The sequence below is a fragment of the Falco biarmicus genome, chromosome 1, assembly GCF_023638135.1.
Source record: "Falco biarmicus isolate bFalBia1 chromosome 1, bFalBia1.pri, whole genome shotgun sequence".
In the NCBI taxonomy this organism is placed as follows: Eukaryota; Metazoa; Chordata; class Aves; order Falconiformes; family Falconidae; genus Falco; species Falco biarmicus.
The window spans coordinates 30,620,992-30,637,608 of record NC_079288.1 but is presented as its reverse complement, the minus strand read 5'-3'; the positions used below and the strand labels follow the sequence as shown (position 1 = coordinate 30,637,608).

The following is a 16,617-nucleotide window of genomic DNA, read 5'->3' as shown; positions in this document are numbered from 1 at the left end:
TACTGTCCACCCAAACCAAAAGAAGGGCATCAGTGGAGTGGGAGCTGGGCAGCTCAGCTACCCTATCAGTACATGCAGAAGCCAGCACAAACAAGCAAAGCCAAGGGCTGAATGTGTGATCAAGCCTGAACCATCCTCTTCTGGACATATGCAGGGCCAATTTCCCATAGCGTTAAGGTCACTTTTGAAATGCTGCACAAGGAATGACACTTACTGACATGTCTGTGCTAATCCCCTGGGTCTGTGTGCAGGGAGAAATCGTGTCTGGCTGCTGTATGCTGGCAAATGTACTAAACCAAGAGAAAGGACATCTAAGTTCTGATGCTGCTCAAATTTCTCCAGCCTCTCAGACTCTGGACCACTTGAAAGACCCCAGGCCAGATTCACAGCATGTACCAAAGCAAGCAAACATAGAAGCTGGATGTTGGTACCCCAGACTGGCAAAGGAGAGGGAGCAGTATCTCCTGAAATGGACAGTAAAGCTTTAGGTCATGCAGTGGAGTATCAGTTATTGTTTTAAGGCAAAAATGGGCAGGGTCTGCAGAAAAAAATTAGCTCTTCTCCTTGGAATAGATCAAAAATTATGTCTGTAGGTAGCTGGTATCAGAAGGCAAAGCTCCTTCCTTGCAGAGGCAGGATGCCCCCTTGGGCCTTTGCTTTGTCTGTGGAAAGAGAAGAAAGGCACAGCTGATGCTCTGGATAAGGCTGTCTGCATCTGACTCCTCAGGGAAGTCTCATGTGTATTATGAGTCATTGCTCAGAGGATGTTCTTAAATCCAGAGAGGAATAACGCTTGTAATAAGGACAACAAGTGCAGGGAGCCACATAAAACACCTTTTCCCAATTAGCAAGTAGATACACAAACCCTTTTTTCCAGCCAGCTCAGGGACAAAACAGTCAAGTTTTTCACTCTTAAAAGCTATGACTCAAAAGGAGGGCAAGGGGAAGGGAAATACTGGCTCTGTCACTTGATTAATAGTAGTACACAAATCAAACTGCTACCAACGTGTTGCAAGACTGGCTCCTTACAAGTTCAGTTTCTCCTGTCACTGGCAGGGGCTTCTGGGCTCTAATGTAGAGAATGACCAACTAGCACATGAGTCACACAGCATTCACAAAAATTCAAATAGACTTGAAAACAAAAAACCTAGTACTGATAATAATGCTGACCAAGTCCTAAAGGAACATTTTAACTTTATAAACATGCAGAAAAATCCCAAACATTTGAAACCCGAAGTATTTCCTTGCAAAGAAGTTTCCACTGGAATGTCATCTGTTCTTGCTGTTATTTGGGATAGGTAGCTGACACAACCAACTAGATTCCACTGACCTGTGTGGCACAGAGCTTTTCGTTCCTGTGACTCATAAGGTGGCCTAGGAATCCAGTAGTGCCATAGGCCAACGTAATTGCCTTGTCACGTGCACAGACTGTTAAGCAGCAAACTTCAAAAAAGCTGCTTCCACAGACTTAAAGAGCCCCACATGTCCCAGAGATGCTCTGAGAGAGACAAAGTGACTTGCTGTCCTTCAAAAGGACCAAGCCAGAATGTACTAGGAGCAAACAGTGGTGCAATGTCCTGCCCTCCAAGTGGGCCTGAAAGCTTTTATTATGTGAGAAAGTCTTTAAAACACAACCTCAGTTCCAGTTCATCCAGTGCTTCCTTCCCTCCTGTCTAGCCTTGCAGGTACAAAAAGCTCCTTCAGCCCAGCTGGCCTGGGATTTTCCCTTGCTCAGCTTTCAGTGGAGATTACCATGGCTGCTGACAAAAGCAGTGTACAAATGCCTTATAACAACCCTAACGGCAGAGGAGGTCTCACCAATTTGCCACTTCAGAGACTTCCCTATAGTTTCTGCACCTATAAAAGACATGAGCTGGTTGAGACATGGCAAAACTGGAATCCCGACACAGGGAGGCAATTCAAAACAGGAGCAAGACTTCAGAGAATGTTGCCCTCTCTTAAATGTAGACATAGCAGCAGATCAGAAAAACAGGTGTTTTTTCCTCTGAGAAGATGTTTCAGGGAGCATTAAAAGAAAAAAAATAGCCAGGACCAAGAAGTACTAACCTGACCATCTACAGTACAATTACTATAAAGTACAGGCACCAGGAAGCAGTGTGTTTTCTCATTTGTGGCTGGGAAGACAAATTTGCCATCAAGCTTCTTTTGGAGAACAGTAAGGGAGGGTTCAAAGCAAGATGCTGCTGCATGTTCATCTACTCTTGCACCGTCCTAGCACAGACCTCAGGACTTTCTTGTACTTTTCAGCCCTCAGCAGTTATAAAGTACCAGCAAACACACACACACTCAAGCCTGGGGAGCTTTCTGGTTTTCAGATGGAAGACTTCAAAAGGTTTCACAAAGGCTGAAATTAAAAGGCATTTGGATGTTTCCTCGACAAAAAAACTTGTTGTTTCTGTTCCTCAGGAAGTGCTGACACTTTGAAGACAACAACCAACCACAGTCACTGAGAAATGGCACAAGATATCTTTGAGTTTGTCTCTGCCAATGCTTTGACCTCGCCACAGCGACCAGCCAGAACTTGCTGGAAAGCTCTCAATGCTTGGGAAAATAGTGGCACCATTCTACCATCTCTCATCCAAAGCAATATACGAACACATTGTACTTCTGGAACAATTCTGGCCCTGGCTGCACTTTGGGGCTATAAATGCAGACAGCAGTGGAGCGGGGCACACAAGAAGAGTAGTGAAAAGCTAGCAGTAACGATGGATGCTGTTTTTTCCAGAGTCCAGTATAGCTGCTACAAGGAACAAACCATGCACATGGAACTCTGCACCATGCTCACACTTCCCAGGCATGCCTGGATTGAAATCCTGATGGATTTCTGTACTTAGTGCAGGCTGCAGAGCAGGTTTACTTGGAGTTTTAGAGACCAGCAACACAAAGCTACTTCTGAGAGAATGATGCTGTTCAGATATATTGCAATACAGCAGTGGAAAACAGAGTCTCTGGCACAACTAGAAACAAACAGTTTTCCAAGAACTATTTCACTTTGTGGAAAGGATGTGGCTGTGAACATACATTTTGTTATGGGGAGCAGGGGGTGGGGGGAAGCCAACACCATCTCCTAACACATCCAGTGCAAGCATTTGTGTAACACAATAGTTTGCAAGCCCAGGGCAAGATGTTGCATGTTTAGAAATCCTGAGGCAGAAAGGCAAAAGGTCTTTAAGGAAGTGGTACTTGTTTTCCTTGCAATTTCTTTGTGTATCTGAATTACAAACAATGGCTAGTCTGAAGTAGTTTATGTATTCTGGTCAGGGATCCTCCACAGACAATCCTACTGATGCTATGGATTTTTCTAGGAGTCCAGATCTGATCAGACTCTTGCTACCAAACTACCAGCTTCTGTGACATATATAAAGCCAATATGGAAGAACTACACATCTCTATTTTTTTTGTCTCTGCATAAGGAGCCTTACCTAGAACATTTTAAATACCCTTAGCAAAGAATAAAAATCCAGTGGAACTATGTTAAGAATGGATTTGCATAGAGAGGAAATATATGGGTGTCCAGTAGAGAGAAGCAGCTCAGTCATGTTTTGACACATGAGAATTCATGTGTCACAGCCTGGCCCCAGGATAACCAGTGGCAAAACATTTTGCCATAGGGCCAGTGGTGTGGATCGTACTAATGCCAGCAGACACTGGACCTGGCTGTCCTTCCAGCTCCAAAGTTCATGCTTTCCTTCTTTGTTCATCAGATATTCAAAGCAACAGTATCTCATTCCTCTCCTGTTTTCAAGAATAAAATCCCCTTGAGAAGCCTTCTCTGTTCTCTTCCCACTTACACTTCCAGCTGTCTTTTGCCTTTGCACTACTAGTTCTGTGAAAATCCAGGTCAACTCTGAAAATAACTTCCTGGCATTTTTAAAAAACCTTTTACTCCGTGATTTTAGATGGAATTTTGATCCTTTCCAATGCTTGCGATTGGCCAAGGAGATCACACAAATCAGATGAGCTAGTTCCAACTATCATCCTGTTTCTATCCCTGGATTGGGTGAGAACTTCAAGCATTAATTTGCCAGGTGATTTAAACTGTGTTTTCCACATATACATGCATTCAGATTAGTTCTCTGCTAACAGCAGCTCACCAGCAGTAAAATCAGCTATAAAACTCCATCATCAGCTGCTTTATGAGCCAAATCTCTGAAACGTTACACAAGATGACTGCCTATTTCCCAGGCCTACAGAAAAAGACAAAATTACTGCAAGGAGCTCACTTCGTTATCACTGCACTGAACGTGTTGGATCAACATTAAGGCACTGCAAAGCAGCCCCTGTCCCCAGGAGTTTAAGATCTAAACCAAAGAGAGCAGAGAATAGTCCTGAATTGCCTTTTCTTATGGTGGAATATTTCAGATGAATAAAGCTGCGGGTTTTGGCAGGCAGTAGCCAGCTCTGAACAATTTGCTTTGTATCCAGACTGCTTAAAAGATACCAGGGTGAATCCATCCCATTGATTTTTGTTTGGGAAGAATCCCAGGTCTCTGATTTAACTCTGTTTTTTGATTGCACATTATAGCTGTGCCAGACAGATAACCATCCAAAGCAACAGCATCCCCTCTAGCACATCCTTTGGGAGCTTACATTAATGTCAGGGTAGTTCAGGCACCTTCTGTCCTTGTTTCTCCTCCAGGACCACGTGGCCACTATAAGCCAAATGAGCAACAACACTTTACATGCACTCAGGAACAAGCTTGAATTATCACAGCTATGACACAACATCAACATGGTCCACACCTGTACTCCTAACATGGTCTGGAGCCCTGTGAGCCTTCCCTGGGAACCCAAAACAGTTGCTCATGTCCAGTCACTGCCTCAGTTTTAGTGGGAAATTGCCTCCCTGCAGTTCAGGTGGAAGAATATTTTAAGCAAAGGTATTGTAGCCTGATGACCGAAGTGGCAAGTTAAGGGAAGGCATCCAGTAGCTGGAAATAAAGCTCCATTACATTGTATTAAATATTAAGCTCAGTGTAATAAGCCAGAGAATTGCATACTGAATTAATAATGTTATTTATTCCATTTAGTAGAGTATGGAGAACACTTAATCATCACAGCATTGTAGATCAGAGCTGACATCAGCATCTCAGCTCTAAGAGTATTTTATGGAAAACATAGAGGTGGATTGAATAGCTGGAAGTGAAGAGAGTGTGAATGTGTGAAATATAGCAGGTTTGGTAATAATAAAGTTATATGGCTTTAATTGTTCATTTGGATATTAATAGTCCAGCAACACTTTGTCTTAAGAAAGAACAAGCAAGTCCTCAAAGGTAAGCTTGGGTTGGAGCTTGTATAGGATCTGGAGGCACTTAATTTCTTTTCTTTTTGTAAAACATTTATTATTTTTAAAGCAAAAAGAAAAAGTACCTGCTTAACCAAAACAAGAAGATGTCATGGAGAATTCTGAAGTTTGCTTGGGTTTTTTTGGCAAAATGTAAATAAAATACTAAAAAGGTCTGAAGATGAAAAAATATGCTTATACAACAGTCTGAAAGCAATTCTTAATTAATTAATTTATTTTAAATCTAGAGTGGTCAACCACTCTTCCAGACTTCAAGACTGAAAACTAAATAAATTTTTGCAGGAAATTTCAGCAGGAGTCCTACCTTTTGAAATTCAGGGAATAAAATATTAAAGAGCTACAGTAGGACACCCAAGGTATCTTGCCTTTCATTATTCTTTCATTTTTCTTCTTCCTAATTTTGGGTTCTCCAATGGCCATCTTTTATAGCCCATGAAGAAATTGCTCCCCAGGCATCATGCAAGAATTCACATTTTCCTCCTTCACTCAGCAGGAACACCCTATCACTACTTAGGTACATTTCTCAATCCTAATGACGTCCAATTGAGTTCTAAAATTCAGTTTACTGGAGAGAGAAATAACTGATCTGCAGTTTCCTGCACTCTGATTTCCATGCCTTTCATGGAACAATTTCATTGACTTCACAGGAGCCTATCTGGATTTACACCTGTGTAAAAAGGAGGCAAGAAAACTCGACTCTTGGTGTGGAATATCAAGTTCATAAATGTGTTTTGTATCTCCAAGAATCTCCTCATCTACAAAGGTGAACAGCTGTTGCTATAAATCAGACAGCCTGAACCAGCCATTAGAACTTCATCCAGATGATCCCTTAAAAATATACAAAGGCAACATTTTGGAAATAAAAATCTGCCCTAATGTCCTCAGGGGCACCTTCTGTTGGAGAAAAAAAAATAATCTCATAAATCAAAGCTAAAATTAGCTCCCTTTAATGCTTTTTCAGGAGAGCCATGACTTAAGAGTAACATCGCCTTGAAAAGGCCTGTTAGATGACTTAAAGGATCCTAAACATCTGGCAGTTTGGTACATACTGCATTGGAGACATCTAGTGTCTTTTTCAACTTCTCCGTGGGTGTAACTCTTCAGCGTTAGCTAGAATGGCTGTATCTGGTTTACTTCCCATCAACCATTTTCTGTATTTGAGTAGGAAACACTTGCTAAAGTGTGGAAACAGCTGGCAGAGTTGGCTGTAGCTTGTATTAACAAAACATGCTCTTGTTTCTGACCACAGACTGGCCTTTAAGTTCTGACTGTGATTGCCGAGGGCTCTTCTTGGCTTTTTGGATGAGACCACGTCACCCAAGATGTACAAGTTCAGTGTGTTAAGGGTTGGTTCTTGGAGCATAATGCTTGCTGTCAGGAGGGATAAAGCTTTGTGTAAGTAGAGGGGAACAGGATGAGCAGCCTCATTTTATTAGCTGGGAAATTGAGACCAGGAATATTAAATTATTGGCCTCCAGTCATTTCCTAGTGAAAGAGACCCATATATTCCTTTCTGAGGGAAATGCCCTAACTAAGGCAGGCCAATATGCAAATCTTATCTACATACCTCTCAACAGCAGCGTAAATCCAACTGGGACAGGGTTGCTGGACTGAACCTCCTGCTGTTGGGAATGATGATTGCACAGATACCTGTGCTCCAGGGTCAATTTGGCACCCAGCTTCCCTGGGACACTCGGAAGCTCACATCACCACCTGCTTACTGGTAACTCCCAGCTACTTGAGTACATGGCATGCGTCTTCTGCTCTCACACATACCATGAGCATAAAATGCAACTCAAAGAAGCAAGATTGTTGGTTAGCCCTGCACTGATCACCTGTTCCCAGCATGGCAGTTTCCTTTATGTTCATCAAGATCACTGCTGAGTCCTGAAGGGGAAGGCCAAGTAACATATCGCTGTTCTGTTGGGCTCTGTCATTTGTCTTTCTAAGGGTACTGGAGAGTCAAGACATAACATGAACATGGAAAAACCAACGAAACACAGACAGAGCTCTACCTTGAGCCTTCAGACAGTCACACAGAGTAACACGCTCAGCTCCTTTCACTCAATCCCTTACGTTCTTCTGAAACTACGAAAAGGAACTTTATGATACACTGGAAGGGTTGAAGTATTAACTATAAAAAACTGGACTGAAATAACCAAGTACCTGGATTATTTTCTTTTTGATGTATGCTTATGTAAATTCAAATAAATATGTTTAAATGCAACCTTTCTTCAATTCTAGCAGAGCTTATTAAATCTATTTAAGTGAGACAAGCTAGGCTCCATGTAACACCAGGAACTCCCCTGACAGTTTGCCTTCCTACTTAACGTGATACTCTGCAATTACACATACCAGAGCCTTTCATTCAAGCATTTTAATTTACAAATACTTTTAACATTTTTTAATGCCCCTGTGGGCAGGCATTAAAGGTCCACTTTATTCAAGAGTAATCAATCGAAGTGTGGAGAAGCAGCCTGTTTTGCTCCAGATCACACACTGAAATACTAGCAGAGTTTAGAAAACTCCTTCCTTGTCCTTCCTTGGTAGTCACTCAGAAACATAATTTCTATTAACAGCAGATACATTCTTTTAATGCTGGTCCAAATGCTCCAAGCAGAAGTGCAGAGAGCAAACTCAGAAGCAAGCAGGCCATAGGAAGGAAATAGAGACTAAGAAGAATCAGACCAGAAGCACCCCAGAACCAGCCACAATGAGGGCACCCGTTGCTCTTTGCCAAGGTCACTTACCAAGCAAGCACTGCTCTCTGTGGTGCAAATCTGTCAGACATTTCCTCCACGCCTCTTCCCAGAGCCAAGCATCTTCGAGAGGAGAAAAAAGTATTACTGAATGACATCAGTTATTAAATGAGTCAGTCTTATGTTTTCTCAGACATCATACAACAAACTGCACACTTCCATACAATCCTGACTTCTTCAGGACTGACAACCCATTGTTCAGGCTCATCTTTTCTTTTTTAAATTGTTAGGCTCATTATTTCAGGTGATTTTAATGCCCTTTAATAACATGATTTGCCCCTCTTTCACTGAGGGGTTCACCTCTCACAGAGATGAGGTGTGGTTAAACCCAGTCTTTAGGGCTAGTGGAGCCGAGAGAAAGCAGCCCAGCCTGATGAGTACCAAGAAGCACAGGTTCCAGTGGGACCCTTACCAGAGCCAGCTGCAGGGCACTAACTCCTTTTCTGCTGGGCCTCCAGACAGTCTCTATCACCCCTTAAACACTCAGAAGCACTTCAGCTATTAGACACAGGTCTTAAAAGCAACTGAAGAAGAGTCTTCCCTTCAAACCCAGGTTTTTAAAGAAGCAACACACAGCCAAGTACCTTCCATGCAGGAACCCAACTCCCACTGACACCTTTGCTTCACATCTGCAGGACATGAGCCCCAGGACGGAGCACAGCTGCCTCGGGCAGGCAGGCAATGCTCTGGCTGCTGGGCTGCTGTCAGGGGCTTCAGGTGACACAGACTTTAAATGAAGGGCAAGCCAAAATTCTTCGTGGCAGAAACTAGAGATATCGCTGTGTGTCCAAACCAAGTTGTATCTGTATTTCTTCATGTGCTCTTTGTAAGTGGAGTGTAATGATACACATGAGGAAGCCCCTGCCCTCCCTGGGGTTGGAGAGCATCTATAGCTTTGCACTAGAATTACCTGTGAGAGACTGTTCAAAAGATCTCTCTGGAGAGGTCAAATTTAGGTAAATGAGGTGCAGCTGTGCTGGTTTAGGGCCACAGAGCACCATCAGCCCCTAGGCATTAGGATAAAACCACCTACCTTGTCTTTGCTTGGGTTTTATAGTGAGACAGTGACCTGGCTGCAGAAAGGACAGAAGATAAAAGCCAAGGTGCAAGCTGCATCTGTTGGAAGTGATCCAGGCTGCAGCAGTGAGTTAAATAGCCCTAGGGATGGCTTGGAGAAAACCTTGCACCAGCATTTATGCTTGCAGGCCTGTGCCTCACAATGCTTTAGGGGGATAAACCAAAACCTGCCATCCCTCCATGTAAATAAAGGGATTTGTCATAAAGCTAACAGATCCTGCTCTTGAGTAGTTGCCAAGAATATGAAGTGACAATGAGGTGCCTAAGAAAATAACTTTCCTACTGCCTGGGAAAAAACACTCCTCGGTAACATCACAGCTGTGATCAATACAGGCTTTGAAAGGAAACAGGGGCTTGAAAGACTCTGTGTATGTTCTGAACAAGGAGAACAAAGACAACAGATAAAACTGAGGTATGTTTTCAAGGGCTGCGTCTTACCTTCAATTATCAGCTTAAAAATAAGTTGCTGCAATGGTTACAGCCAGCCAGTTGCTCTGTGAGAACCTCATGCACACCTGGCAAACACAGGGAGCTGTAAACTGGTGTTTGCAGCCTTTTGGCCACCCAGGGGATCATTCTGACAGGTCGAGTCCATTGTGCATTCCCACAAATTCCTCAGGTGCCACTCTCTGGCTGCCCCATCACTGCAAAAAGTGATTGGGACTTTTTTTTTAAGCGCCCCCCTCAAGAATTTTTACAGTTGTATTGTGTTCAAAAAGTTGGAGCAGAGAAACATGAGCCTGCAACTTCCAAAACCCTGGGGCTCCACAGGAGTTTTGCAGTTCATTTACACTGAGACAGGAGTTGCTGCCAGGTTTGAACCCCAAACACCTCCCACTGCTACCCTTTTGGACACACACAGCTTTCTCCTACCATTTCCCCCATTCTTTCCAGTGGACTTGTAAGAACAAAGCAGCTCATGTTTGACAATTGCTCCGTGCAGAATCATTAGGTGTGATTGTGGAGTCCAGCGATGGAAATGATTTACCCAATGGGTCAGTCCCACTTTTCTGCAGAGGGCTCAGCCTGCCAGCTTTTACTGACTGTGGTGAGTCAGGCAGAAAACAGTTGCCGCTTTTTAAGAGCTATGTTCTCACAAACCCAAAGCTACGATGGACAGAGAACAAGCAAGCTCAGTTCATGAAGAAATACACTGGCTGCTCTTCCCGACTCATGTCACTCCACTGACTCCAGGGCAATTGCAACAGCACTGAAGGTGGACTCCATCCATCTAGGGAAAAACAAGGCTTCCTTCAAATCCTCTTTTATTTACTCCAGTCAGCTGTGCTGAGTGTATAGATTCAATCAGCTATTTCCTTAACCATAAAACCAGATGTGCGCCGTCACGGCCCATCTACAGGGACTGAATCCATGCCATTTAGAAAATGCAGAATAAAAATAAAAAATCCCAAGAAAGCTGAGATATGTTGATGTTTGGAGCTTTCAGAGTTTCCTAGGTAAATTGCTTTTCTTTTGAATCCCATTTATTTTTGTTACCTCCAAAGAAATGCTGTTTTAACCACATTTCTTGGAAACAGTGTTGAGATCTAATGGGTTGTTACTGATGTGAATTCTCAGGGGAGAGGCTGGAGAACAGAGGGAATGTAGTATTATCTTTGCTTCTGGGCATCAGCAACTTCTGCGAGCAATGTGGTGCAGTACATGTCATTCTCTGCTGAGGCAATTAATTACCTTGGTCCCTAACAAGAAGAACTATTCAGCTTAAAAAAACCACTGCAGCCCTTTAGATTTAGGTTAGCTTCTGGGCATCTGGGTAGATGTGTGAATTAGAGAGGCTGTATTGCTCAGTTTTCCTGTTTCTTCTCAGACCATGTTCTGTTGTTTTCCACCATACTTCTGATGGACACTGCCACCTGAGGCAGGTCAGTGCACCAGCTCGTCTTTGCAGAGTCACCTTGGAAATGTGGCCTGGCTTCACCTCAGCTTTGAGTACCAGCTACCAAGTCTCCAGGTCACCTATTTCCCAAGTGAGCCTAAGGAACAGAGGAGAGGAAGGATTCCCATGGAGGACTGTGAGGAGTCCTCCATCTGCTGTGTCTCCTCCACCACAAAGGATGCTGCAGGTGATGCAGGTGGGGTCCGTCCAACACACACACACACACACACACACCCCAGTCTAACAACCGGCAGTGCCTGCCCATATGCTGCTCTTGCTGGGATGAAGATGTAGGGTGAGGAAACATCTGTGCTGCAGGAAACTATGCCCCACCTGAGCCTGCAGCTACAGAGAGGAGTTGTTGTACAGGAATGGGGTGGGATTTGCTGGCTGAAGGGTGCTTTAAGCAATGCAGCTGTAATATGCTACATGCCAGATTGTAGACATTCCTGGGGCAGATTTCCAGAATGTAAATAAACTTGGGATGTATGTATAAAACACCATACAATGTGGGCCCTGAAAGGCCTGGAGATTGCATGTCACTGCCTTTGTATACGTATAGTTTTCTCCAAGCCCTGGTGTCCCCTTCGATTCCAGTATCCACACGTATCAGTTCTTGTTCTATATTGGAGAAATTATCTCATAATTTCATAGCTCTCCAATGCACAAAGGCTCATTTCTGATTGAATTGTCCCTTGATTGCCACCACAAGATAACCCAGCTGTGAAATACCACAAATACCATGAACAGGGAGGCAGTGAGAACATGAGACTAGTCTGTGTTATTTAGTAAGGCCTGGGCAGGCTGCAGGTCTCTGGGTTTTAGTCCATCACGAGGTCCCAATTGCAAGGCTAGAGTCACAAGTGATTCACGGCATAGGGAAGTCTTGTTTTAGAAAATGAATGATCCAAACTCAGTAACTAGTGACTAGCACGCGGGCAAGCCATATCCTAATGCCTACCTGAACAGTATCTGCCCAATGTACACATCAGCGCTGTGGGCAGTCCTGTGCCATTTTAACATTGCCTGGAAGTAATATATAGAGGGGAAATAAGGCATCACAGATAACAAATACTCAAGAGAGACAAAGTGTAAACCCACCTCTAACAGCTGAGTGCTCTCAGTCTCTACGGAAAGATTGTTGCCATATAGATGTGGTTTCTCCTGATGCAAGGTGATACTCCAGACCTCAAAACTGTCAGTGGGAGTCTTTCTGTTGATACAATGATAATGCCTTTGTGTTATTGAGCACCACTAATTAAAACCAAACGTAGAGAATATTTTCCAAAGGTTACTTGCTATTCCCCCCCCCAAGAGAGTTGGCTGGCATCTGAAGAGGGGAGCTCTGCGTGGGCATGGGCACAAACATACATTAGTCTGGAGGTAGCTTGTGCCTCTGTCATAACTGTCACCGCTGCTGAGAGAAATAAAGCCAACAGGAAAAACAAACTCTTGAAACACATATAGCCCAATGTTGGATTTAAAAGCAAGAAAATATCACATGTACTCTTCTGCTCCTGACCTGTACTTTACACTGTACTATTTCGCTTGTTGTTCTTTCTGTTCCCCAGAGCAGAGAGAAACCAGATCTTAAAACATTCACAATGAATTTTTAAATCAATAACATGTGAGACCTTGTCTAAAAGGTAAAGTTATTGTAAAAATCAATGTCAGAGGGAACGCTTTGCCAATTCAATTATACTTGTTCCTCTCAAACAGGGGGTGGGGGGGTGGGGTGGGGGGTGGGGTGGGGGGTGGGTAGCAGGAAGGGAAAAGAGAAAAGATGCGGGCTTATTTCAAGCCCAATCAATGTTCCTTGGGCTAGCATCCCAATTTTGTAAATATTCTCAGGACTTCTTAAGCCAGCTCCCCTCAAGCGGTCATAATTAACTCTAAAGAGGGTTACCTTGTTTCAGAATCAGTCTAATGTCAAGCAGTGTTTCTGCCTGTGTCCACAATTTTAAAATAACGTTGTGTCCATTTGATGGCATGAAGGCTTCCCAGAAATGGGAACCATACGTCAAAATTTAAACACAAATAAGTGTGATTAGACATGGCAGCTGTCTAGAAAATATTCAGCTATTTCACTGAGTTTTGGGCAAAACATGAATGATTGTACCCATTCCAGTAAGTGCAGAACCAGAAAGGCTCCCACATTACCCTTTGCTTCTCAAGGCAAGTTTCATTTTAAGATTGATCCCAAAGAAAAAGAAACCAGCAAGATAAAAGTATAAACAGCTGTGCTCCTGCTGGCTTAGCTGGAGACTTCAAGGAGTTTGTGAATCACTGAAAGACATGTAGCATACAGCACCCAGCCAAACTGCTGAATTCAGGCCACTGAGGGAAGGGCTGAATGGCACAGCCAAATCCTTATACAGCTGTGGTATCGCAAAGGTGCTGGGCCATAAAATTTTCCCACTGGACATGATCTTTCTCTCTCCCATGCTACCTGGTATGCACCAATCTCTCTCAAGCTGCACATGGAGTGGGAGTTTTTTTGGGCAATAATAATCTTTTTGATCTGCATTTGTAGAAGATAGTTCTGAACTGTGATTCACATTGCTGGAAGCTGCTTCAATGCAATAATACAGACAGAAATCATATCACTTCAGTCTTTGATCTGGACTTGCATTTTTGGCCTTGGCATAGACATGTCACCTCTGTGCCTTGTGGAGAGGAAACACACACCTGCCTGGCAGGGCTGATGTCAGGGTCTTTCTGGGATGCTGAGCCTGGAAATCCTTTAACTGTAAAGGGGCAAGAGCCCAAACATAGAGGTAGATGACACTGTCACACACTCAGGCACACCCTAATGTACACTACATGCAGTTTAATTCCAGACCTTCTCCCTCTACCAGAACCAAGACATGGGAACATCCTTGTGTCCAGGTATATTGTCCCAGCCCTTGCCAACAGACTGACAACATTCTTCCCATAGCTGAAAGACAATGACTAGGAAGTAAATAGCAACACCAGCAACTCAGGTGCAAAGCCAAACTCTGAATGACCCTGTCTTCTTTCATAGAACAGAAATCTCTTATAAATATACACCAAATACAGAATCAGTTACAGAAACACCCTGGAAATCTGTACTTGGTTATCTTGAAACTAAACCGCGCCAGGAATTTGGGTAAGTTTTTGCTTAAAGACTATCATTATTGGCACTTGATCAGATACAGATAAGTTAGGTTTCCAGCTTGTAAAGAGAATAACGCAAAAGGAATTGGAATATATTAATTTCACATGTTTCATCTCAGGACAGGTAGTTTTTTGGAGCACTAAAGAAACATTAATATAAATCTGTGTTATAATAGTGCTGTAAATTATAAGAAAGTTTTAAAGCTTCCAGTCCATGAGTTTTTGCAATATTTAAAAGTTTTTTTCAATATGGTATCAAGTGAACAAGATTCAGAAGTTGCTGAGCATGCATTTATTACTGTTTCTACCAAACATTTGATTACACTCTTTGGTTTGTCCCTCAGCAGGAGAAGAATGGAATTCAAAGGTGCATTTTAAGACTTTTTAAGACTCATATTTCTAATTATGTTTTCAATAAATGCTAGTGTAATACCAATCCTGAACACAACTGGGCTTTGTCTATGCCTCTCCACAGAGTGCTTGCACTGAAGTGTTTACTGTCCTTCCAGACAAAAGGACTAAAGGCAGAAGCACTCCTTGCATTTCACAAGATGAAGTGTGACAGGGAGGTTTATCCAAGATCCTGCGGGTACCTTTTGCGAAGGATGGAATATAACCTTGGAATCCCTTCAGCCTTGATCCACATCCTTAAACATGTCATCTCTTGCACAAAAATGATATAGATGGGTCTCCTTGGAGGAGGACTGATTGTTCTCTGCAGATGTTCCTGACAGGACAGTGGCTACCCTACCTCTGTACGGTTCCATGGCTGTCTTGCAGGTGATGTATATGAAGTATGAAGCTGCTGGTCGTTTTCCTGCTGTGGAAGAGGACAGCAGATGTGAGCAAGAAGTAGAAATCAGGAAGTGGATAATCGCATATGACCATGAAAAACAGCAGTTGAAGACAGTGGTTTCCAGAGGAGGGTATGAACAGCACAGGAGCATGTTTTGAAAGGATGTGGTTATTTGGAGTAATGTGATAGATTCTGAAGGAAAAACAGCTTTGCTTTTTGGAATAGAGGTAAAAAACCAGTGCAGGCAGTAACAACTGTTACTGGCACAGCTAATCACATAGGACTATGAATTTCTCCAGGTCTTCAGCTCAGTTTAGACACCATAGAAAGAACATTAGGGCAAAGTTGGAGAATGAAACCACCTGCAAGGAATGGCAGATCTGTAAAGTGAGGCACTTGCCAAGATAAGAGATCAGGGAGGTGGGGAGCAGAGGTGTGCTACAGCTGTTGGTGTTTCATAGAGGTGCACACCAGGTCTCCTAACCTACAAGTGTATTGTAGAGGAGGTTGGGACAATCACTGCAAGTCTACTGCCTGGGGAAAAAAGGTGGAAGAGTCTGGAAAACATTCTATGCTGCAAAAGAAAGAAACAGCATCTAAGATGCTAGAACCAACCCATCCGTGATTTTTTCTTCCTGGAGGAATCACTTCAGGGAAATCTGTGTTTGTTACTGGTGCCTTACAGACTGTGTGCAAGTCAGCCTCCCTCCAGCACCTCATTTTCCCATGCTGAAACTGCCACGTTAATACGCTTCTCACTGGAATACTGAAGACAACTGACATTGGTAAAAAAAACTTTGGAACCTGCAGAAGAACATTTCTAGGCAATGGAATTATACCATCAGGATTTATGATGAAAACCTCAGTAGGCAGAGCACATTGCAGGACACAACCCTCAAAACATCCCCATCAAGTCTCCTTTTCTCCGAAGATCTCTGCTTACGCTGTAGAAGCAACAAAACACTTTAAAAATGTTGCATGGACAATAAATAAAGCCAATTGTCAAAGTACAGACAACAGATCAGGTGGAAACACTCCAAAAAAAAAATCACAGTGCTTTTAAGCTATTGTCTTTTCTGTTATAAAGGTATCACATCTGGTTCTTTACCTAAGATGTTGCTAGACAAGAGGGAAGAGGCATTAAAACCCTTTGAGACATTAAAGTATTAAAACATGCTGTAGTTTTATTAGGGAAGAAATGCACAATGGAGAGAGAATATCCTTTCAGTATCTTTTCACAAATTAACTGGCAGCCCTGAAAGCCATTTCCTTCCAAAAGCCTGGACTGATGTTACATCTGATCTCATGAAAATAGCCATAAAGTCTGACTTACCAAGATGACTCCACTGGCTTTCAGCCTCAGTGAATAGCATAACCCTAAAAATAGTGTTAGAGTCTATAAAATCAAAACAAAGTTTGATGTAAATACAGTTTTGCAAGTAAAAATTAAAATACTGAGTTCTCCATTAGAAAAACACGTATAATAGACCAGCTTGGGAAAATCTGTTTGAATACCATGAACTTTGTGGACATCAGTATGAAAGGCAAGCTGTTTTAAGAACATAATCTCATTTTCACTGATTGTCAGAAACCTGAAAAGTTCCTTCCAGAAGGTGATAGAAAA

The 16,617-nt window shown here is 42.8% G+C and overlaps 1 long non-coding RNA gene across 1 annotated transcript in view; it reads right to left on the bottom strand.

Moving 5' to 3' along the window:
* LOC130157800 (uncharacterized) overlaps positions 1-8,150 on the bottom strand; it is a 45,806-nt gene extending 37,656 nt beyond the window's left edge. Inside the window, exon 1 of the long non-coding RNA XR_008825046.1 lies at positions 8,077-8,150. This is a non-coding gene — a long non-coding RNA (uncharacterized LOC130157800). The remainder of the gene's footprint in view (positions 1-8,076) is intronic.
* Positions 8,151-16,617: the final 8,467 nt, after the last annotated feature.